The sequence below is a fragment of the Tinamus guttatus genome, unplaced genomic scaffold (genome assembly GCF_059628265.1).
Source record: "Tinamus guttatus ecotype Peru unplaced genomic scaffold, ASM5962826v1 Tinamus_guttatus_pri_ptg000150l, whole genome shotgun sequence".
In the NCBI taxonomy this organism is placed as follows: Eukaryota; Metazoa; Chordata; class Aves; order Tinamiformes; family Tinamidae; genus Tinamus; species Tinamus guttatus.
The window spans coordinates 15,401,615-15,426,508 of NW_028288684.1; positions in this window are offsets into that span (position 1 = coordinate 15,401,615).

Consider the following 24,894-nt stretch of genomic DNA (forward strand, 5'->3'; position numbering starts at 1 on the left):
ATCAATTAATCTATCAATCAATATTTTATGGACAGACCTGCCTTGCTACTCAGGCTATATTTTGATCTTCCTTCAATTCATCAAAAACACCAATTCTTTTCTGTTTTCCCACTACGTAGCTTCCACTTGTATTTAAAACAAACTGTGCCAACTCAAGTCACCTCTAATAAATTAACCGGAGCAGAGGCCTGAATTGCAGTTTCCCACATCCTCAAGGGAATATGTCACACTGGGGGGACTGCAGAATCAGTCACTTGTCATCCTTCTCACTGGCTAAAGGAATATCTGATTTTAATATTTGTATAAAATGTTGTAGCTCCCAGGCTTTTCTCTCTAAATATGGGACAAAAATGCTCAAGTCTACGGCATGAATTGAGCCTTAAGGAATTTGAACCAAAGCTTCCTTCTTTTTGAATGATCCAAACATAGAGATACTTGGGAAGATCCAATTTAACAAGTTTAGCCTAAATTCTAGCACAGACATATGGGAGGTATGGTAAGCACAGATTTGTGCAGTGCACTAGCTCTCTAAGTTCCTAACATAGTAAGCAAAGTTTCAGGACAATTTTTTTTTGGACCATATGTCAGTATCTAATATCATTTCACACACACTATGGTATCTAACCTGTCCCTCACACGCTACCAGCAAAGTCTGATGGGCCTTCTGTAGATCCTGCTTCAGATCCACCAGTTTCAAGTGGACTCAAGTGCTCTAGGGCATCTCAGCGGGCTCTAGATGACTGTGTCAGCAGCTGAATTGAGTCTCTTGTTACTCAAGTCAAGGAAGCCTGGAGAACCATCTATGCCATCCACCCTCGGTATCTACTGTATCATCATTCAGACAAACCTCTGGGCTCTACTGACTATAAAGCAAATGACTCACTTTCATATTAAACACAAAATATAGATTTTTTTTTCTAGAGCTGAATCTCAGCCAATGGTTGTTCTGAAGCTGATATTTCTTGCTTTTTGGTGAACTACTATTTCAGCTCTCCAGTTTTGCTTATTCCTCAGTCACTACCAACAAACTGTCAACTTGTCATACATTTCTCCTTTGGAAATGGCACCTTCAAGGGAGCTTCCTAGGAATCTCCCAATAGCATGTTGCACAAAGATTCACAGCCTCAAAATACTTACTCCATAGCTCCAGTCAGAAAGAGATAGGAAAGCCTAATGCTGACCCAAAGCCCTAAATCTTCTCTTGTCAATTAATATCAAGATTAATATCAAGATAAACTCAAAGCCCCACATCAAGGACAGTAAGAAAGTCTCAGAAGTAGAGGCATATGATTTATGCCAAAGCAGAGGAACACAGTTCATGTAAAAATACTTCCCATTATAAAACTTACTCAAATATGTTATTCAGAGCCTACTAATATATTCTTATTAACTCCTCCAGGATACAATGGAGGTAGATTCGTTGACCAATAGAGCATGGCTGCAGAGGAAAAAAAAAAAAAAGAGTTTGTTGGCTTGATTGGCTTGTTTCAACAAAGAATTAAGAAGAGGACATTGCAGGCTTGTAATAAAACTCAGAAAGTTCTTGCACTATGATCCTCATGAGCTTTGATTTGCTCATTACTTAAATGTATTCCAGAAGAGAGACTGCCATCCTAAATTGATATTCCAGTAAAGCATTTGTACAGGACGTTTACTACAAATGATAACAAAATCTGTAAACATCAGCTGCTAAGCGACATAATTTAAAATTGTTATTTGCCAAACCCTAAAAAAAAAGGAGGAGGCATAACGGCAGACTTTAGAGTCCATTGACAAGTACACAGTTCTTTCATTGGTTTGTATTTTAATTTTACATATCTAACACTTTTCAAATTTTTATTTAAAAACATAAACTTTTTCTTCCATTTCTTTGTCATGTGTGGTATTCATTCAGAGAGATGGTTAATTCAAAGATTTTTGGAATCTTTGTTCTACCTCCATTGGTGTTAGCTTTACAGAGATTTAATTCAGCATATGACACAGAATTAATATGAATAGAAAGCTACCACACCACAAAGTCACCATAGGATTCCCACTATGTATGGCATATGTTTTACATCTATTGCATAACTTCAGATTCATTGGGAAAAAAGCCATAGCACTGTGGGCAACATGAGAGTGTGCTTGCAGTTCACCAGGATACATTGAGTGTCCACTTCGCTGCTGATCTAATCAATGACTTTGTTTCAGAGTTAAACCAATCAAATTTAGTCCTAAATATTTCTATGAGAAGAAAGATACTTATTTTAGATATTTCTTGCGTTCAGTGCTACAAAGAAAGAATTAAACCATCTGATCACTGAAGTAAATTTTCATTGGCTACTGCACTGACTCCATTCTACTGAAGTCTTGGAATCTTAGGCAGAAACAATAATTTTTGGAGTAATTATAGAGGAATTTTAACCTATTTTGACCTAATTGTAAGTATTCCCTCTAATCTGAGAAGTCATAATAACTTTAATCTAGTTAGATCATAGTTCTTGCAATACCTGAAGTATTCATCTTCTAATACAAGTATAGCATTTGGTTCCACTTTCTGAGGACAGCTTTGGTTATCTTTCATCAGACTCCCAATATTTTCCTACGTGCACTAATAGCAAACAATTTTTACTGTACTTGCCACAACGTCTGAGTCCATTCCACTCCTGTCATTGAACCTGAGAACAGTCTTCAGTGAAAGCAGGTCAGAGAACCCAGCTTGCAGACTACTGTCAGGGGTAAGGAGCAAGAGAAAGGCTTAGCTTTTCTGTCTTGACACCGTGCTGTTTCTATAATAGGTTAAGATTCTGATGGATAGTTGCCTCGCTTATATGTGTCTCTAAATGTCTTTTTGAAAGCACTGGGCACAAACCAAAGCACAGGAAGTTCCACCTGTCCATAAAGAAAAATCTTTCTATTGTGAGGGTGACTGAGCAGCAGAACAGATTGCTCAGAAAGCTGGTGGAGCCTCCATCCTTTGAGATACACAAAAGTCATTTGGACAGGGTCCTGGGCAACCTCGGTAGGTGACCTTGCTTGAGCAGGAGGGATTGGAGTAGGCAATTTCCGGAGGTCCCCTTTAACACCAACCATTTTGCGATTATATGTGTGATATGATGATGGTTCCCTTTCAGAAAAAAAAGTACTTGCTTCTCACAATACTACCGTTTGTGAAAGCTTTTGTACTTTTTCCAGTATTAACTGTGTGTTTATACTTTAGTGTGATCTATGGCTGAAAAAACACTCCTTGTATTTTCATTGACTCTAGTATATTCAGGGAGATGGCTGTTCATCTTGCTCACTGAAACAGGAAACCTCAGCCAATGTTTCACCCAGTACAATCCCAACAGTAAACAATTCATTGACTTTCCTTTTTTTGTCCCTCTTCTTAGCGTTATCATTCCTCTCTAGTCTCTTCATAATCTTTTTTTTTTGTTGTTGTTCTATTTTCTCTTTGTTTTATTTCTCTGTCATACAACACTACTGCTGCTGCTTTTTAAAAAGCAATGGCATTTTTAATGCTTTTCCTTTCTCAGCTAATTTTCTAACATTCTTATTTATCTCAGTGGTGGAAGACTGAAATGCAGACTCATTACCATTCCTTAGAACAAAAGGTCTAAGCCTGATAGCTTCTTCATGCTGTTTACAGTGTATAGAAGACTTTGCCTGATTATGTAGGTGCTTTGTAAAAGATTTTATATTTTTTTTTAAAAAAGCAGAAGGAGCTTCTTAATTCAACCTTACCCATACATGGTCCCTATTTCAAATTTATGTACCAAGTTCAGCATAAAAAACAGCCTGTCAGCGGTACTTTCAGTATTTTCTTCCAGAACTTCTCCAAAATCTGGTTTACAAACAGAGCATCAGTAATTCAAACAGTAGAAGGAAGAACAACATCTGCTTTGCTTTACAGAGCACACACAGAGTTTGCTTTCTGCAACACAGAAGCCACATTGGGTCTTTCCTGCATGGAAAGGAATATGAAAGAGAAAGTTCTGATCCATATCCAACCTTTCTATACACTTCACAGGAGGTGGCGGGCATGGCCATATATAACATCTGCAAAGGTAGAAAAGACAGAAAGGAGCCATAGAAAAGAAAATTGGGAAAATAAATATATGCCTAAATATATGCCGTAAAGCCTGTGGTCATTCAAAGAGGAAGGTAAGTACAGCTCTTATCTTTCTCATGAAACTTCATCTATAATGGATACCTCTAGGCAAGCTTGAGAAAGGGAGACGTCTTCCAATTCAACTGAGGTTCTACTGCCAGGAAGCAATGAGAACATTGGTGATAGAGACAGGGCCAAAATAGAAACTCCAGTCCTCTGTGAAGGTGGCCCTGTCCTTCATGGAGTTCCTGTGACAGCCCATCAGTGTGGAGCAAGCCCCATCTAACTACTGGATGCCAAAGGAACAGGCAAGAACATCAGCTGAGCTTTTTCCTCTGATACTGGATGCTCCAGGTGAGAATCTATGTATTATGGAGGGTATTCCTAATATTGTTTTTGCTCTCAGTTTCTGATATGCATTGTCAAAGGAATACTGTAGTATTAAATGTGTCAGAATTGTGTCAGTTATAGTTAGATACTACTAGAAGTTTTTTCCCATTTGTAGGTAAATTACCCTGTAATACTATTACTATTTCTTTGAATTTATTATTTTTATTTAGATGTGATGTAGGCTCAGCATGTATGAGATGCTCTGCAGATACTTTACTGTCGCAGATCAAAAAGACAATTCTTCCCAAAGATCTTCCAGCCTGATTTCCTCTTGCCAAAGAGTTTATAATGTAAGAACCATAGTGAGAGACAAGCCATAACTGTAAAAAATCCCATCTCAGCCTGACAAAGGGCATAATCTAAATCCAAATATGCCTCTGACTCACAGCCAAACATGTAGTCTGTTCTAAAGGCAAACCAATAAATAAAACATTGCTTCCATTGTACACTCATGGCTCTACTACAGCCACATATTTGCTCAGACTTGTGAGATACAACATTCTGATTTTACAGAGGTTCTACAGGATAGTGTGCAGATAAGCAAACAGCACCAGAAACAATATACACACAAAATGCAGCACCTGACAAACATGCAGTAATGGGAAAAGAAGATGAAGCTGGGAAAGTTAGGCACAATGTCAAACCTTATTATAAATGCTGCACAACATTTACTTTTGGAACCTTCCAAGTCAATCTGGTAGCTGCTCTTGAAGAGCATGTAGAGATCAAATGCTGGTTGCTAACTCTTTTAAAGGGATGATCCAAAGCCTTCTGAAGTCAATGGAAAACTCCCTACTGACTTTAAAGGCTTTGGATCAGATGCTTGAATTTGGTTTCATCTCTGCTAACATCATTCATCAAAAACTTAGTCTGAGATAGTCATCACCATGCTCTAAATTGTAAGTGGAGACAGAAAGACACCTCCAGAGAGTCATGCATTTATTACAGACATGTATTTTTTGGATAGGGACGAAGTGCTCTGGAAACGTCTCTATGAACTATAAAGGGAGCCTAGAAGTCTGGTTAGATGGCTCAAATGATATGACATAAATCTCATCCTCACTTTACAGAGTCATAAAAGACAATGTAAGGCTATAATTCTAGAAATAAGGGCTATACTTTAAATCTGAGCTTAACTTTAACTACACTCAAATATCTTCTTGAAAATCCTGCATTATGACTTGAGAGCAGAAGCAGAGACTGCAAACTTGAAATCATGGCAAGAAAAAGATGAGCTCTAAAACTGACAGACAGGTACAAGACTTTAGGAGATACAACTTTGAAGGAAACCCATCCTCATGTTAAAAAAAAAAAAATGCAAGATGGTAAGACCACTATTCACTACTGTTGGATTAGTTATCAGTCTCTAGCCTACATGTATTTGCATATATTCTTAAACCAACTGTTGTGTACCTCATCACAACAAATTCCTGACATTTGGGAACAGGACTTTTACACAGCATCCTGAATTCCCCTATACCAGCTACATTGGTCATTGTTTGTGTGCAGTGTTTATTGCAGACTCTTGTATGAGGTCCCCTAAAACCGGTTTTATGAAAGCTAACTTTTTTCACAACACATGTAAAAAACACATAGCCGAGGTCAGCTCACATGTAAAGTCCAGAATGAGAATTATTAGTCATGAAACATTTTATTCATTAGTGAAGCTTCAGTTCTATATCTTTTTCTCTCTTTACTGTTCAGTTCATACACATAGCTTGTGATGATATTTAACAAGCTCTTAAGACCTATGCAATCTTCCAAACCCATCTTGCCAATAGCAACAGTAAATAGATGAGAGCATCAATCCTCTACCACACTGCTCTGAATCACTGAATGGTGAAAAAAAATATTCTGATCTCTTGCACATACTTTGCAATGCTGTAAACAAGTCTATCAGATGCAGAACAATAAGGAAATCAGAGGTACAGTAGATATCAGAAAAGCATATCTCAGCATCCATGATAGTATCAATATTAGTCACAGGGATTAATTTGAATATTTTAATATTGCTCATGAAGTTACAATCCTTCATTGCCTTCATGAGAACTATCAAGTAAATAAGATGGATGTATTGTAACAAGACCTAGGAAAAACAAATAAAAAGCAGGCAAGGCTTGACCCACCCATTTGTAAAGTTTATAGCTTTGTATATCACAGATCGCTGAAAGTGTAAATGGTGCCCAGTCAGAACTTACTGACCTGGAAAGAAAGGGTGGGAAATAAACACCCACACTGTTAATAAAACTGGGAGTAGAGACAACCTTTTCTGCCAGTTACTTGAACCATTTTACAGTGGTTCAGTACAACCTTATGGTCCTGCGTCGTATAATTAAATTAATTGTCAGTCAAAATTTTCTGGGTAGTGGAGACCAGGAGTAAAGGCTGCATTTGTGTAGCACCTTTGTGTAGCATTTGTGTAGTGGGAGAGTAAAATCTATCTCATCATGTGAGAGTGACAGTATAGGATGCAGAAAGGTCTTTTTTTTTCCTGCAGAGCAGATAAATGAGGAAGCACACTGTGGATAGCATAGGTGAAGTAAATAGGGAGAGTCTGCATGTTCAGAAGGAAGCTAAGGAGATCAGATGTTCTGTTTATCCTGGAGTGGCTATGATTTTTTTTTTTCAGTATCAGTGCTCATAACACTTTCCACATATTGCTTTTAATATAAAAAAATGAAATAAACATTCTAAGAATGTGTATTCCCAAATATGTATTTCAAAATCACATTGAGAGAGATCAAGGGCCTCAGTAAACCCTAGGTCCCAGGAGTAGCAGACATTTGGGAAGGTAAAAATGTTCAGAAAACCCTGTAAGTGGATCACATCTGGCGCATTAAAAGAAAGTTAAGCGAATAAACAAAAGCAAAACCAATGGTGCTTGTAAATTTGACTGCAATCTGTCCAGAGGTTTAATCTCACGTGCATGAGCAGACATCGTGGGTTTCTCAGTTCTACTGAGGAGTCTCACACCTCTTTCAAAATACTGAGCTCTGTTCACTGTGAAATCTTCGCCTTTCATCAGCAGAGGAAAATTCCTAAAGATGCCCATACTATATCTCTTAGGATGCCTGAAAACTCTTCTTTAATCTTGGATCCTAAATACTCCCAAATATGTCCTTCTCATTATGGCACTTACGCTTTCTGCATAGCCCTCCTTCCCCTCCTCCCATTGCAGTTTCTTTGCTTGCTGGCAAGCATCCTCAACATATGTCAGGCCTTTCTGTCAGTCACACAGGAGGGAAAGTTTGAAGAGAAATCAGTGTGAAAGTACAGTTTCCTCGTTTCCTTCATAAGCAACACATGTGCAGCTGTTTCAGTATAGAAAGGCTAACAACTGTTCTATAGAAGTTGAGCTAAATTTTCAAAAAAAAAAGAAAAAAAAGTTTCCTCTCCAGAAAATGGAATCTCAATAAATAAATTAAAAATAAATAAATATTTGGCTTTTGGTAAAAAAGAAGAAAGCTAAAAATTAATGTGTTTTTCAATCACTTTCAGTAGAAATTGTTAATAATATAAAATTTATATTCCCTTTACATTTAAAGATCTTGATGGAGAAAACTTCCTTCTGCTAGGTGAAATGTGTGCTAAGATAGCCTCTTCTTACAGAAGAAATACAGTTCAGAGAGGTCAAACACGGAGGCTGGAGCAGAGTTGAACCCGTATTTTCTATAGGAAGTTCACTGCCTCAATAACAAGACTATCTTGCTGAAAAGCACTAACTAAAAATCAATCCAACATTAAATCTAACTTTACAAAGCTCACCACAGAATCATAGAATCATTAAGGTTGGAAGGGACCTCTGGAAATCATCTAGTCCCATCTCCCTGCTCACACAGGGTCACCTGTGTTACACAGGATTGCATCCAAGTAGGTTTTGAAGATCTCCAGAGAAGGAGACTCCACAACCTCTCTGGGCAGCCTGTTCCAGGGCTCTGTCACCCTTGCTCTCAAGATTTTTTTCCTTCAGTCCCTGTGGAACCTTTGGTGCTTCAGTTTGTAGCCATTTCCTCTTGTCCTATCACTGGCCACCACTGAAAAGAAGCTGGCCACATCCTCCTCACTGCCTCCCTCAAAGTATTTATACACACTGCTCTGGTCCCCTCTCAGCCTTCTCCAAGCTGAACAGGCCCAGCTCTCTCAGTCTTTCCTCATAGGGCAGATGTTCCAGGCCTTTGTAAAATGTTGCAGTTTGAAATCTGTAGTGGTGGTGGGGCCGGGGGCCGGGGGCGTGGGGGGGGAAGAAGGAGATATCGAATCAATATCAGATTCACAAACAGCCCGTGGACCGTAGGTGTGGTTGTCTTCCTAGGAGTGAATTGAGTTCCCAAATAGTGTGATCAACTATAAGCTCAACTCTGGAAGTATCGGATTAACGAACAGTCTGTCAACCGTAGGTCCAATCGCCCGCTCAAACAAGTAGTCGACTTCACAAACAGCATGATTTATTCAAATGCAACATTTACAAAGCAGGTTTTGGATGTCAGTACAGGAAATTGTCTACTACAGCGTGGGGTTTTTCACTAGCTCTACAAATGTACAATCATCACTCACTCCAGACAATGGGAGAGGGCTCTCAGTCTTGAGTCTCCTCAGGGGTGTCCCAACCTGAGGGGAGGAAAGGAAGATCAGCCCATCGACTGACCCAAGAGTTACGATGGTGTCTTTCCTCCTCACTTCTTAGTCTCCTCGGGCAGTGTCCCGACCTGAGGGGAGGAAAGGGCCATCAGCCTGTCGACTAACCCAAGAGTTATGATGGATTCTTCCCCCCTCTTTTTCCTCCTGAGTTCATCTTTTATATTTTTCTTTACACTCAGGTGGAGCTTTAGTGACTATATTCATACTTAATATTGTTATTGATTGGTGAAAAAGTTTCTCGATTTCATTTAAATGTACAATCGAAAATCCAGAGCGCATGCTCAATGAGGAGTGGTCATACCTCAGAGTCGGGTAACTTTTGGAATGGCGGAATGTTTTGACATTTTAATGAGCTTATAATGAGCAAAGTTCAAGCAAAGTTCATTTTAAAGGAGTTCATCCTTTAGGGCTGAGTAGAGGGCAAGGATCACCTCCCTCAACCTGCTGGAGACGCTCTTCTTAATGTACCAGAGGATCCCATTGGCCTTCTTGGCCACGAGGGCACACTGCTGCCTCACGGTCAACTTGTTGTCCACCATGACGCCCAGGTCCTTCTCTGCAGAGCAGTTCTCCAGAAGGTCAGTCCCCAGCCTGTACTGGTGTCTGGGGTTATTCCTCCCCAGGTGCAGGACCTTGCATTTGCCCTTGTTGAACTTCATGAGGTTTCTCACTGCCTAGTTGTCCAGTCTGTCCAGGTCCCTCTGGATGGCAGCACAGCCCTCTGGGGTATCAGCTACTCCTCCCAGTTTGGTATCATCAGCAAACTTGCTGAGGGAGCACTCTGTGCCTTCATCCAGGTCATTGATGAATAAATTGAACAGGACTGGACATACTTTAGTTCATAATCTGTGAATACATTTTGTGTCCATTAGATCGAAGGGCAGACAGCTAAAAAACTTTCCACATTATGCACCTTGATAAAAGCATTTAATAATTCAGTCTTTTCATGTAATAGAAAGACTGCTAATTATTTTTCAATTAAAATGTCACATTCTTCAGAGTGTTTATGTTATTTGCATAAACCTCACTTATTTCCCTTTAACTTAAACTTCCCACCTATTGCTATTCATGCAGTGTCATGAATTATTTCTAAAACTACCCTTCTGGAGAGGGGAAATTTAATATAATTGCCTTAAATATTTCTTTGCATGACTAAGTACACCTTTGATAATGTAGTTTACAGGGCATGTATTATGCAGCTAAAGTGATATAAAACAGCAAATTTAGGGCATTTGTTAAACATAGATGAGATTCCATGCTATGTCTGAGGCTAAACAAGGAAGCTTTCAGTTTGGTGAACCATATTTAATCTTGAATATGACAGCCCGTCCACTGACTGATACATTCATACCATAGTCTTTCTCATGCTTTAAAGTAGCATAAAGATTTATCTAACAAATAGGGTAATATAGCAACTTACTCAGCTTGTCAACAAGCTACCACAGTAATAGTTCTCTGTTTTAGAGAATACACAGTATATAATACATTCAGCATCAGCAGATGCCACTTTTCTCTCACATAATTTATGCATAGATAAGCTTAATAAATTATCAGTAGCACCAAGTGATACTGATGGCACATTCTCTAACACTGTATTAGAGGTCTGATCCAGCTATGGCAAAAGGAGAGATCTGCATTTCTGACATTCGCCTGAAGAGGAGAGGTCTCTCTTTACAATTATCAGAAAAGTTCACAAGAATTTTCAATTCCCAGTGAATTACAGAGCTGTTTCTATTGCTGATTTCTTGACACACCTAGTCTAACTCACATATTAAAAAAAATGCAAGGGGCAAATTCATCCCTCCTCATTTCTGTGGCACTTGAGTAGCTGGAGTCCTTCATCTCCTTTTCTGGCAGTACTGTCCCCTTCGGTAGACCTTTAGGCAATGCACACCCAGCTTATGATTAGCCAGGTCCAGTAGTCAGTAAAATGACTGAGTTCATGAAACTGTCTCCTCACTGGTTTGGGACAGTTCACTTGTTCTTAGGGGATTGAATTATAGCTCCCTAGAGTCAAAAACCATGGCTGACTATAGTCTGAATTAAGGCTTTACAGCTGCAGGAAGTTTCAGTTCATAAATTTCCTACAGCGGTCACTGTCAGACTCGCAACACTACCTCCCATCCGGGAAGGAAGAGGAAAGAGACGTCTTTGAGCTCAGGGGAAGGGGGGAAAGAATAAAATTCATGTGAGGTTTCAAGAGAGGTCACGGTTGGGGACTTGATCAGGGCAGTAATCAGCTTTTCTGCTCTTCTTGCTGAATCAAGTCAGATCTTCTCTGTGGATCATGAGGAAAAAAAGCTTTAAACTTAATTCCTTTTATTCTAACATACTGCCTTGGATAGGTGTTTTCAGTCACGGAAATCAAGTGCAAAATGCTGTCATTATTAGATGGCATTTTGCCAACTATTTTTCAAAGATATAGGTGACTGCTGGCTTGTAATGTGAATGATCCCCCATAAAACATTTCATTTGAAAATTATTTTTTGTGTGTGTTTGTTAAGACCAAGAACCCTGAAAAGACTGGGTCTCCTACCTGAAGATTAGAAGAGATGATAGATGATGGTATAAGAGAGGTTACTTGGGAAGAGAGTTGGTTTGCTAGACAGCCACAGTGGTGAGTCTCTCATTGGGACATCATGCAAATCAGGTTTTACCTTGAAGACTCAGGCAGCCTAAGATATATTAGCATTGCTAACTTAGGAATCCCACACAGCAACATTTCTTTAATTTCTTTTATACACTTTTATCTTTCCCCCAAGCCTCCCCAGCAAAATCAGGAACTGTTTAAATGAAAAAAAAAAAAAAAAGTATTTTGAATTATTTTTGTCCCTTCAAATGATATCAGCCACAGAAGTGATTATTACACAGTTCGAAACCACAGTTCACTGAAAATTTTCAAAACAGGATGAAAGTGAGAAGAAGAAAAAAAAAAGAAGAACAAGAAAAAAAAAGGACAGCACTCCAAATGACAAACGTAAACCAATAATTAAAGAATTGAGTTGATATCTGAAATCTGAGAGAAAGGAGCAAAGATCAAAAGCTAAACAGGAAAGAAACCTCTCTTTGTGAGGGCATAAGGAAAAGGTAATATAAGGTGAAAGTAGAAGAATAAATACATAATTTTAAAAAAAGACTTATATGTGTAAGGCACTGAGATAGGTGAGGGGATACAAAGGCAGCTCTGGCAGCTCCAACACTGAAAATGAGTAAAAAGAGCTGGAGGAACGGGATCAAATGTGCAAGACATGGCCACCAGACAGGTCCAAAAAGAGACGAGGCCTTTCCCACACCCCAGCACCCACTAACTCATTCAGGCAGGACCTCACACCACCTGCCAGCAGCTGGTGAGGTGCCAGGTGGATCTGGCGAGGCTTCTTCATGGTGGGCAGGCCACCCTTGTGCGCTCGTGTAGGTGGCCCTCCTGGCCGCCCACCACTGTGGCAGCAGGAAAAGGGTCGCATGCAGCAGCCGCCTCAGTGAGCAGGGCTGGTGGGGAGGACTGACAGACTGTGCGTGACAGGGCACCGCATGGTTAGATGCTCCTAATGGCCACACACGAGGTGATGGGCTCACTCGATGCTAATGACCAGCTTGTGAGGAGGATATTTTACCTTGAGGAAGAAAAAAAGTGTCCTTTAAAAGCCAGCTTTCTTTAATGTTTAATAATAAAAGTTTCCTCTAGTGCACCAGGAAGGCTGCTGCCACACTCGCCCTGCAGCTGTGAAGCTGGCACCGTGCTCAGCAGGTTCAAGACAGTCTTTTTCCTTCAGAATAAGAGAAAATGGCTCTGTGAGAAGCTTTTGGAAAGGCAGGAGCCCCAGAGAGGACATGTGAGGGGTTATTGCACAGCGGCAGTTGCTGCTGTCACTGCCTACACTGCTTTGAAGCTGCGGGCTATTTAATCCATGTCACAGTGTTTCTTTTTCTCATAATACGACTGTTTCATGATACGATTGCTGGACAAGATTTTCCTACATCACCTCTCGCCTTGTCTGTGCTCGATCGCTGCTGAAGCTGATGATACATTATAAAGTCCTCTTGCTGGAAAACAGACTGAGGCTTATGGAACAGACAAGCTTTGCAGGTTTGGTATAGGGCTATATCAGAGACTGAGGGAAAAGAAAAAATTATCCACGTCCCACTACATGTACCAGGGACATATAAGTATAAATGTGCTTCTGTGTGTTGGGGACCATATCTTCAACAAGGGGAGAGCTAGCCAAAAACAAAATTCAGGCTGAAAGCTTGGGGAAATTTGGAACATGATTTCTTGAGTATAGACTGTTGTCTGAAATATCCAAGAGTGCAAATTCTGCCATTCCGGCACTGGTGGTGCTGATTTTTCTCATGCATAAATCAGGCTGCAGCCCACCTTGTATACCTACAAATAATTCCTGTAAGTAAACAAGGTGTTTCTACCCTCTGCAGACCGGAGTTTCAGCACAAAGCCCACATAACTTGGGGATACATTTCCCATCAGTATATCGGCAGCAGGCTCTGTGCTACTCTCTGCAGAACAAATACTGTTGATTGACCATAGTATTGCGCCTTCAACCATATCACTTCATCTGCCCCTCATACAATCAACACATATTCAGTAGAAAGACTTGTCTAAAGCAAACATTAGATGGGAACTATGAAATGAAATAGAAAGCGGTTTGAGGAAAGAGGGTCATAATAAAATCCAGAGCAATGCATTTCCTTTTTTTTTTTTTTTTTCCACAGGGGAAGGGATGCCCAGGCCTGCTACATCATGCTCATGGGGAGGAGAAGCCTCCTGCTACATCAGGCACAAACAGTGCAGCTCCCAGGAGAGACGGAAGCTGGAGAAAAGTTTTCTGGAGGGGTTTTCTAAATGCTGTTACTGCTGTTACTGCTGTTACACCTCAGATAAAGATATCTATACAATAGATGTCTAAATTTGGTCAGATGACTCCCATCCTACCTATCTATACCAAACCACAAGCTCTATCTTCGTCATGAAAGAGTTGCCTGTTTTATTTCAGCTTCTGCCTTAAACTCATAATTCAAGACATGTAATATGAAAGGAAAATATTGGAGAAAAATCACAAAGAGGTGATCAAGCAGAGAATTTAAATGTGTGAGAATTTAAACTGTGTGTTTGCAGAGAACAACATGGTCTGGATCCTGCTTAGACCCAGTAAAGAAGCACTGAGGGGCTGCAGACTTGATCTAGAATATCAGCAGTGAGCTCCCTGTTGTGGTAAGTTCATTAGGCAGCAATAACGGCGTACGCAGTAAGATACAATATCTTAAGTTGATCTGCCATAAACTCAGCCTTACTTACATTCATTACAGTTACAGTTGTCCAGTCTATCACCTGCCCACAAAAAAAAAATATGGTACATGCTGATCCTCTTGCAGAATAGACATAAAATAGCTTCTAACATCTAGAGATGTATGTTTCAGTATTTGTTAAAGTTAGACAAACATAAAAAAATTACAAATTTTGGACAATATTTTCTGTGTTGGTCATAGGAAATTGTTATGGAATTTGTTATTTAGTAGATTCAGATCAATAAATGGTTTTCCTGACATTTCATTGGTAATGCGCTGTAACGCACAGTTTTGCAAAATAGAGCACCCTTTCAGTGTACCCAGTCTGTCACATCACTTCATTTTTTTCAAAATATTTTGGCTACTTCTTTGCTAGACATTGTGATATAGCTTGATATCCTCTCTGACTGATTAGAGGGTTTATTTCTTGGCTGTCAGTCTTGTTTAAAATAGAAAAGAAAGAAAAAACCCTCACAATCCACATTGAAAATGATGTCTTTTTGTTGCACATATTCCCAGCCATTATCAGGAACAATACAAAACACTTTGTTGGACTTCAAAAGATGAGACAGCTACTTCAATTTCAGACCTCATGGAGGACTGGCTCATGGAACGTGTCTGGAATTCTTCATAAAGAGTATTCCATGTTGCTCACAAACTGGTATAACTATTTTCTGGTCTGGTTCCTTCCAATAACAAATATTAGCAAGCTCACAACCTTCTAGGCAAGGACAAAGACTTCTATTCCAATTGGTAGAGCAAGTCCTTCTTTTTTTTTTTTTTATCTAATGCATGTGTGAGTATTCCGGACTATAATTTTTACACTTAGAAAATTCAGCTCACATTTAAATAACTAGCAGAGATGGGTCACAATTCTCCTGTTTTTGAGGACATCCAACAGAGTAAGAAAAGCTCATCAATTTTTATATGTACGAGTAAGACATTTGTTGACAGTGCAGTGGCTTTTATCTATCAATATAGTCCCCATGGCAATATATGTCAGTGCATCTTGAGATTTTATGGATTTATCCTTGTAAGGATTTTGACATGACTTAGAGCAGTTTTACCCTTAGTATAGAGACAGCAGAGATGAGGTATTTGTCCAGAGTCATCAAGAAGTTAAATCTAGGGATTTTTTTTGAAACCCATTCTAACACCTTAAACACAATGCACCATTATTCCAATCTTATGTCTTTGGGACATCTTCTAAAGACATTTACAATCAATGGAGGTCACTTTGGCGATTTCAGTGGAGTCTGAAAAGAGTCTTCAGAACAGGAGAGAAGTAGTTTGTGCCAGATCTTTCTTACTGGATTGGAGAAAATCACTAGACCAAAGAATCCAAGCCTACAGGGAAGCATCCGATTTCTTCCCCTTCTGTACATAGTATAGGAAAAAAATATTTCTAATGTTACAGGACATGTAGATGCTACATTCTCCCTTCCAATATTTTCTTTCTTCAGATGAAAATTTAGTCTTCTCCTGGTAGCAATTCATGGGCATCCTAAGTAACATCCAAATGGCCCACAACTGTTTTCTGCATGGCACAGCCATAAGCATGACAGCCCTATCCTCAGGGTAGTGAGGCAAGAACATTACCCCAGGATGTGAAGGCCAGGAACCTGGACTAACCTTCCCGCTGTGAATGCACATGCTTGAAGCAAGGACCACAGACAGGCTGATATGAACACGTGCACTCATTCCTATTTGTGCCCCCTCAATTACACTTTTCCTGTTTTCTGGAGACTGCCTGAAGAGCCTCATTCTAATCAAATTGAGAAAGGAGTGATAAATGAGTTAGATGATAAAAATGATTAATGACTGCAGTGGAAAGAGAAAGGCTGTAAACATCTACACTGTGTTCAATGGTGAAATTAAAATGCAAGCAGCCCAAGAACAATAAAAAACATGCAACAATATGGATTTTGACATGGATTCGCCAACATTTCTGACATTCTGAATCCTGTTTATCTGCTTAGATGCTTAAGACAACTTCTGTCATACCTTTGCTGTGACTAAGACCCATAAGAAGATCTCAAGTGTCCTTATCCTACAGTGCAGACACACAGCAATTAGCACCTCTCCAGAACAGTCCCTGTTGCCCAGCCAGGACAAGAAGAGTATGTTCGTTTCTCCTAGCCTTTTGTATGTAAGTGCAATATAGTCTCACAATATGAAAAAAAATACACAAAATCCACGGCCAAGAAAGATTCCCCTGTTCACAAGCCAGCTCTATCCTTTGAGATCAACTACGTACTTGTTTTGCATTATTTGTAGCTTCTTCTTTAATCCTTTAAAACACAGTCCCAGTATATGACTTTCTAAGACACTTGTAATGTTTTGCTTCACATCCAAAACCAGGATGTCGTAGATCAGTGCTAGGCTTGATGTTTCTCACTGAATTAGTTTCTAGATAGTACTACATTGCTGAAAAGTATTTTTGTGTTTTCTAATCATATCTAAGAATACAAGTCCTTGGGAAATGATGGGAGAACATCAGGGGAAATCTTGCATGATGTTTTTTTCTCTCAGCATAGCTTATAGCACGAGTGTTTCACAACCAGTTTTTTAATAAGATTATTTGTGGTAGATCTGGATCAAAGGTTATGCTTTTGTCATCTTTAGCTTTTATATTGTCCCAGTTTGAATTTATTATTACATTTTGTAAAATAGGTATAACGAGCAGCTTGTGCTGTTATACTATGAGAAAAAAAAATGCTTTTAAATAATAACTGTCAGAATAACACATTTTGTGGTTAAATAGTTTGTCTGATTGGCAAATTTTTAACAATATTGTCTTGAGAAATAGCAAGATATATACAACTTGATCACAAGCAGTTCTCAACTCCAGTCTGCAAGTAACCTCTCTCCTATCGAATGATTAAATGGCAAGGGGCAGCTGTGAACATTGACACCTCTCCTATTCTGCGTAGGTTCTCGCACTTACGACTTGCAGTGTGTGGACTAATGAATATCAAGTACCTGATTTCTCTTTCCCTTCCTAGGAGATGCAGTATCAAAAATGTAATAGTGTTCTGAAAGCAACCAACACTAAGCATTATATTAAATGCTCTACTTGTATTAAGCATAGGTAGTTCCATGTTAAATAAATGTCTTGCACTTCAGCCTTCACTCTGAGGACATGTTGAGACCCAGTTAGGGCTATGCCTTCAATATTTGCTAAACCATCAGAAGCATGTAAATATCCCAGCTGGAAGTACCCATCAAGCCACATCACAGCTAACTCAGAGGATAGAACAGGATGTGAGTAGTCTAGGCTGAATTTCTACCTGGTTAGTCATGCTTACTAGATGATGCAATAGCATATATTATATTGTTTCAGCAGAGCATAGCATTTGACAGAAGCAGTCAGGCAAAATGTCTGCTAAATGCTTTGGACAGCAAGAAGGCAGAATATCGAGATTAGTGTAAAAAAAAAATTGGGAAACTAAAACTGAAAGGTACTCCCCCAAGTTTGTAAGTAAAATTCAGATTAGAGATATCTTCACGGATGACACAAATTAATCCCCAATAAGTTCTGTGGATGTAGTTCCTAGTAAAAAAAAAAAAAAAAAAGTCACTTAAAATTAATTATAAGCATCAAAAATACATTTAAATAATGCATTAGAAATAAGCAACTACATTAAGTTAATAATCTTGAGTTTGAATAAGTCTCTCATTCCACATCCTCAGACAACGGTCTCCAGGGTCTCTTCTGTAAATGGCAATAATTCCCAACAGAAAACAAATGTATTCCAAACTTGTGAGGCTAAAAGAAAAAAAAAAATTCATCACTGTGTTATGCATCAATTAGCATTACTGCTGGCAGGTTTGTGCAGCTTTTCTTAAAATTCTCTTCCTGCAACCTACAAAGTGACTAGAAATACAACATCTCTGCAACAGTTAGAGTCTCTATCACACTGCATACCTGGTAAATAAGATTTAGCTTTTAAGGATTTATTTTAAAGTATTACATAGTATAAGATATGTCTTATTCTAAGGTAATTCCCCATTGGCTAAAGACTACAAATCCAAAAATATATTTCAGAGAAGGTGGTGGAATCAGAGCAGTGGTATAGCATCACTGAATGCCAGAATCACTGCTGGATCCAGCAGCTTGGCTCACTAATATGTATTAGGGAAACATTTTGCAATTATCTCTTCAGTGATACGGTGTTTTACCAAAAAAACAAAAAAACAAACAAAAGCAACAACTACAGCAAAAACCTCAGTTTCCTCATATATATTTCCATTAACAGATTTTTATGTTGGACACTGACAGATCTTCTGTGATAGGGTATTATGGGTTTCAATTAGGCAAGAAATATATGGAGTTGACTGACTTCATTATCTGGCTGTTGGCATGGAGTTTCTTTAAACTAATTCTAATTCTAATCTCGCCTCCTATTGGGAGGTCATGAATATAAATCATTTGCAACCTATGGAAATAATTTATGTTCCCATTAGGAAGGGGACACGAGAATCAAACTCGATGACCCATGAGCATTTATTGTGGTCTAGATCTCAGAGCTTGTTAAAACAAAGGTAGTGAGCCATACATACATTACTAATCAAAAGCACAGGATACTTTTTCAGAAGGTATCAATGTCTACCAACATCATTAATTTCAATATGTACTAGAAGCGTAGCATTCCTTCCCAGACTGATGCAAGGATATGTAAGTTCTATACCTTTCCAGCAGGTTTTTTTCAGATATGCTAAGTAAATCTGGAGATACTCCATTAATTTCCCTAGAATTGTTCCAAATTCATACACTTAAATCTCAGATAGAATCTTGTTCTCACTCTTTTTTCTTTTCCTCTTTTTTTTTTTTTCCCTTGATCATGAACTGGGAGTTAAGAGCATTAAGCCATGCTGGACCTGGAAAGAAGCCATCCTCTCAAAAAAATGTCATTAAACAGAGCATGTTTCAAGGATGAGTTTTTATATAGTTAGGCTATATGGTCATAAAAAGTCATGTTTTGTAGGAAAAAAAAAATCCTTATCATTATTACTTCCCCAAGAATGTAATGCAGTAAAAGGTAAAGAAAACTGTTCAGTGGCCATATATTTCAGAATGCTTCTCTTCTGAATGTAATCATTTTTTTTTCTTATAAAGATATAAAAATAGATAAGGAAAAGCTTTGATAGAAACTATACATTGAACTATATGAAGAATAGTAGTGAATGGAACAAATAATTTTCTTTTGCAGCAAAGCAGGAAAAGGAATAAAACTGAATGCTTTCTTTTTTAATAAAAAGAATAATCAGAACACACTGCAGTCTTGAAAACAACCACATTAAAACAGATTTCTGATTTCTTTGGGGTAACAGATGCTTGGCTAATTCAAGATATCAACAAGGATGAGAAAACAGTAGGATACAAAGTCACCCCATGATGTGTCAAAGCTGGGGAATTTTTAAAAGATGCAATTCACTGAGTCACCAGCTTAATTGTGTGAACTGCTGTTACTTTCAAACTTGATGTTAAAAACTTCATTTCATCACCATGTTCTGTCCCACACTCACATCAATAGAAGCAGCAACTCTTGTCACCCTTCAGTGCTCCCAGTGTCTTCATTATTTCAACATCTGAATGTCTAAAACTTCTAGAATTTTGTTCAGAAAGAAATAAAAATATGTCAAAGCTGAATTTGCTTATTATATAGCTTTGTTCAGTCTTTGTATTTCTTGATCACTGATGACCTGATTTGGAAAAGACTCTTACATATGTATCTTGCTTATAAAAAAGTTCACATTATTATTCTCATAATCAACTCTGTAGTATGTGACAGCTTTATTTTTGAATTAAAGAAATAGAAGCACAGGAAAAAAAAAAAAAAACTATGCAAGATGTCCACATTCACTTTGGGAGTCAGGGGCAGAGGAAGGATTTGCATCTAAACCTATTTCGTGTTTAGTTTCTTCTCTAAATACTTGAGCTCTTTAGCTGATGGCACAGTCAGAATACAAATGCTGAGTATTTTTTAGAACTTCATTATGCCAGTGAGCAATGGGAAGATGGCTAACTACAAGTGTGGGGTAAGACAAGCAATGTGAATTTTCTGTTAACCTTCAGTACTTGCAAGGGTGACATAATGTCCCTTATCACAATACACATTTCAACACTAATGGCTCAGCATGGCATGATGTATTACAGCACATAGCACAAAGACATACACACCTGCTGTCTCAGACTACTGCAGAAAGGAGCTTTTCAAAAACTCATTTTGAAATGCTCATTTCAAAACTGGGTTTCAAGAAGGGGTTTGTGGATGGCCTATTGGTCAGTGCCAATAGAACTGTGTCCTGGATTCTTTTGGATTCTGCGGTTAGTCCCACCGAACTCGGGAGAACGTCATTTGTCAAGTATAACAATTTATTAGAGCTAAGCAGTTCTACAGACACATGTGACAGGCACTGGACGACACTAAACAATTAACAGCAGGCAGTCTACAAAGATAAAACCTATAGTTAAGTACTAAAAGTAGAATAAGCATTTCAGAGTTTTATGGTTAAACCACGGGTGCACAGTACAGTGACTGTTCTTAGACACACCGTACAATGACCCTGCTTGCCGTTTCCTTTTCCTCCGCGGCCACCCTCCACTCTAGTTTTCTCCACACAGTTCTCATCACATTAAAACTCTGCCAAGATGAAGGAAGTCCCCACTTGATTGTCAGGGCCTCAGGCCAGATGACGTCCAAGCCCATACAGAGGTGTGTGGCTTGCTTTCCTATATCTTTCATTCATCCTTTCATTTCTTTTATCCTTCTTTCTTACCTTTTATCTTTATTTCCTATCTTTCTTTTCTTTTATCCTTCCCAGACTTAGTTCACTATCCAGTCAACCAGTGCCAAACTGCAGTTACACAACAGAACAGATGGCATCAGTTGATAACAGTATGGATACCAACAGGATGCCCCACAGGATGCTCCACTGCATGGTCAATATATAACAGTACACATATCAAAGGATGTTCAACAGGTAATGGTACACATGTTCAACATCACCCAGTGCAAAGTTTCACAGTACCTAATACTGTACCTAGTGTGAGTCTGTGGTGTCACCCTTTGCTGAGTAGGTTTGCTCAGCATTCGTGGGTTCATTGGAGGACTACAGCAAACCCACAGATTCTGGCCATGGTGCACCCATGGTTCCTTAACTCTTGAGCAGCACCCTAGAATAAACCCCTCTTCTCTCGGTTGCACCATCCTGAGTCCCTTGCTTGCCTCTGTGGTGCTGATCACATATGCAGAATGTGAATATTGTACAGGAACCTGGACCCATGGACCCATGATGCACAGATAAATGTCAGGACAAATCCCACAAAAGTTACTGGACATCAAAAGAGCCCACAGTGCTGTACAATATCTTAATATATTAATATCTTCAAAATGCCAATGTGTTTAAACAGGCCATTTATTTTAATAAATAGCTACAGAAGTGCAACAATTGCAAAGTGCAAACTTAGTTTGCAAACTGCCAACTAAGCCTTCAGTTCCTTTACCAAACTTTTATGACCAGGAATTGTTGTCTTTTGGACACTTTTATGCTGATTCCTGTAGTCAGAAAACATTTTGTGAGAAGAGCATTAAGGAGAAGGAAGCAACAAAGATTTGGATATCAAAGAACAATCAAGGGCTCCCACTTGAAGTCCAGAGTGGCAAGTAGAATGTGGTTACACAAGGAATGGAGGAAAGCAGAAAAACATCAGAGGCCAGGTGACATCATGGTGCATCTTCTCTAAAGTACCTTGGTGAAAGCGGTGAACTGGGGCCTGCTGCACATTCCCTGTGATGGATCACATCCATTTTCTATGGTTAACTGTTTCCATCACAGGAATAAAAGAAAGGGGAAGCAAAATACCTTGTGAACCCCAGCTTTCAGTTAATCTCTCAGAATATCTCAGCCATTTGCCCAAGCCCAGTTTTGAGGACAGAGTAAGAGCACACACAGCTAGAGGACTTTCACCGTGCACAGTGAAATCAGAGTGTAACAGAGCATACAACGTTACAACGAAATGGGCTAAGGTGTGTGCTTGGCAGGAAACAAGCATGAGGAAAACAATCCTGTCCAGGTTGTTGATGAGACTATCTGAGGAAAGGCTCAGATAGTCTCATCATATTCTGTGTCTCTACACAGAATAACAAATATTCATAGCGGAAGAGAGGAGGAGACAGATGCAGAATTCAGGCTTTGAAATATCAGAGAAGGAAAAGCATTTAAAAAAAAAGAAAAGCAACAGTTTGTTCAAAGAGAAAGGAATGAGCTAATCCTTAATATTATTTAACCTTGAGCAATAAGTATATGGCAGTAGAGGCTTTGTGCGGTCCTGGGTTCTTAGGTTTCTTCAAACCAATTTTCTGTCTCATTATGCTTCACTCTTATGTCATTTAAATATTTCTGTTCCATAGCTTTGGTGAGTCAGATAATCAAATTCTATTATCTCCAAAATCTTGATCCTTACAAATTAATACTTTTTCACTTGTCAATCACAGTACAATCCTCCAGTATGACAAGACTGATGGCATGTAAATGCATGTGATTTACCACCGTTATCACTTTCTGCCATTAATTTCTTCATCTCCAATTTCAAATCCTGGCTTATAACCAGCTTCCTCTAACTAAATTGTGATAAGATGAATATCTTATTTCTAGTTTCTCATTATTTCTTAAAGCTGTTTCCTACCTCTAAACCTTTACTTGATGAATATAGCTGTCAAAAACCTGGGCATGATCCCAAAACTGAAGTTTTCTTAAAGTATTTTTATTAGCTATGTTGCCAGCACCTCTTTACAGTCACAGTTGCTATTGTGAAGGACATTATAAGCTGTTTGAAATACATCATCAATTAAAGAGACATTATGACACAGCATATTAGATAACATGCTATTTGCCAAACATTTGACCTTATAAATTAACCTATAGCTACCATTAGAGACAAATTAGATTTCTCTTTAAGATAATTTTCCTTTCCTTTCTATCTTATATGTGCTTAGACAAAAATTGTTTTGGTGAAGATATACTGCTTTTTAAAATAATAGCAGTGATAACAATAATAATACCACATTATAATTACAACATTTTGTAAGCAAAGCAACATGTTAGGCATAGAATAGGTGCCTTTTTTTGAAGAGGCCTTTATTTCAGAAAGATGGTCTTTCCCTATGCGTTACAATAGCCCAGAGAAATATCTTAATAATGAGATTAAATAATGGTGAGATGGCCCATGGAACTCACTAAAAGTCATGGAATAAGTGGAAATACAAGAAATAAATTAAATACATGGGATGAAAAGAATTACACATATAGATCAAGATTAAAGGCCCATTTGCTAAAATACCTTGTCTGTCACAGAAACAAGAAATAAAGATAGTGGTAAAGAACATAAAAGGAATGAAACCCTCTACAGGAATGAAACCCTCTACTGGTCTGTCTTGGCCCACTTCCCTTTGCCTAATTGAAAAAGGGGAATATATATAGAAAAGGTATGAGGCCTTGTAGTGGAAAAAGGTATGTTTTAGGTCTTGTAAAGAAAGCCCACATTGTGGAAAGTTAAATTAAGAAAAAAAAAAAAAAAACTGCCAAGCAATTCAAGAACTCAATAAAAAGGAAAAAAAAAAAGATGAAATCAATGCAGGAACACCTTGCTGCTATAAAAACTTGCATGGACAAGTAGAGCAGTTTTAAAGTAAAAGGATTAAAGTGTATGCTAGTTCTGATAAATGACTGCATAAACCTAATGTCTTCTCTGTCAATAAGCTTAGAATGTTATTCTGGTAAAACCAGAGCAAGGAGGAGCTGAATAGAAAACACGTTCTTTTGCATACTTTGCCTACTAGTATCCGTCCCAAAATGAAGCTGAGTATAGACAAAAGTCTAGTTGTTGCATTAGGGTTTTTTTTTTCTCTCCTCTGCTACCATACAAGAAAATCCATGAGACTGTGTGTTCTGAAATTGTAATCTGAATGAATGGAATGACGTTAAATTAAAGAGGGCTTTTAGAAATTTAGGATGTAATTTCTCTCTTCCAAATGAAGTAACCAGCTATGAACTTACAACTGCCAGAAATCTAACATGCACACTTTCCTACAGGGATATATTTCACTTACTTATCTTAAATGTCCTTTGTAAGGTGAAATGACCGACTTTCCGAAGGCACCTAAGTCTTTCTATTGATTATATAGACTGTCTAGAGGATGAATATAAAAATTATGACTTATTTTTATGTGGCTAAAAGTAGACAAGATAAATGTCCCCTTTGTAAATGGTGCTGCTTAAGACAAGAGGGACTCAAAAAGAAATCAGGCTGAATTCCAGAACTGTCAGGGAAAAAAAGGGATATGATTGTTCATTGAGCATATTTTACAGGGGAAAAAAAAAAGATATTTGTAATACTTTTTTTTTTTCCGATAAATTCTTCTGATTCTGAAAGAAAATGTCATTTTCATGATAATTGTTAACAGAAAAGT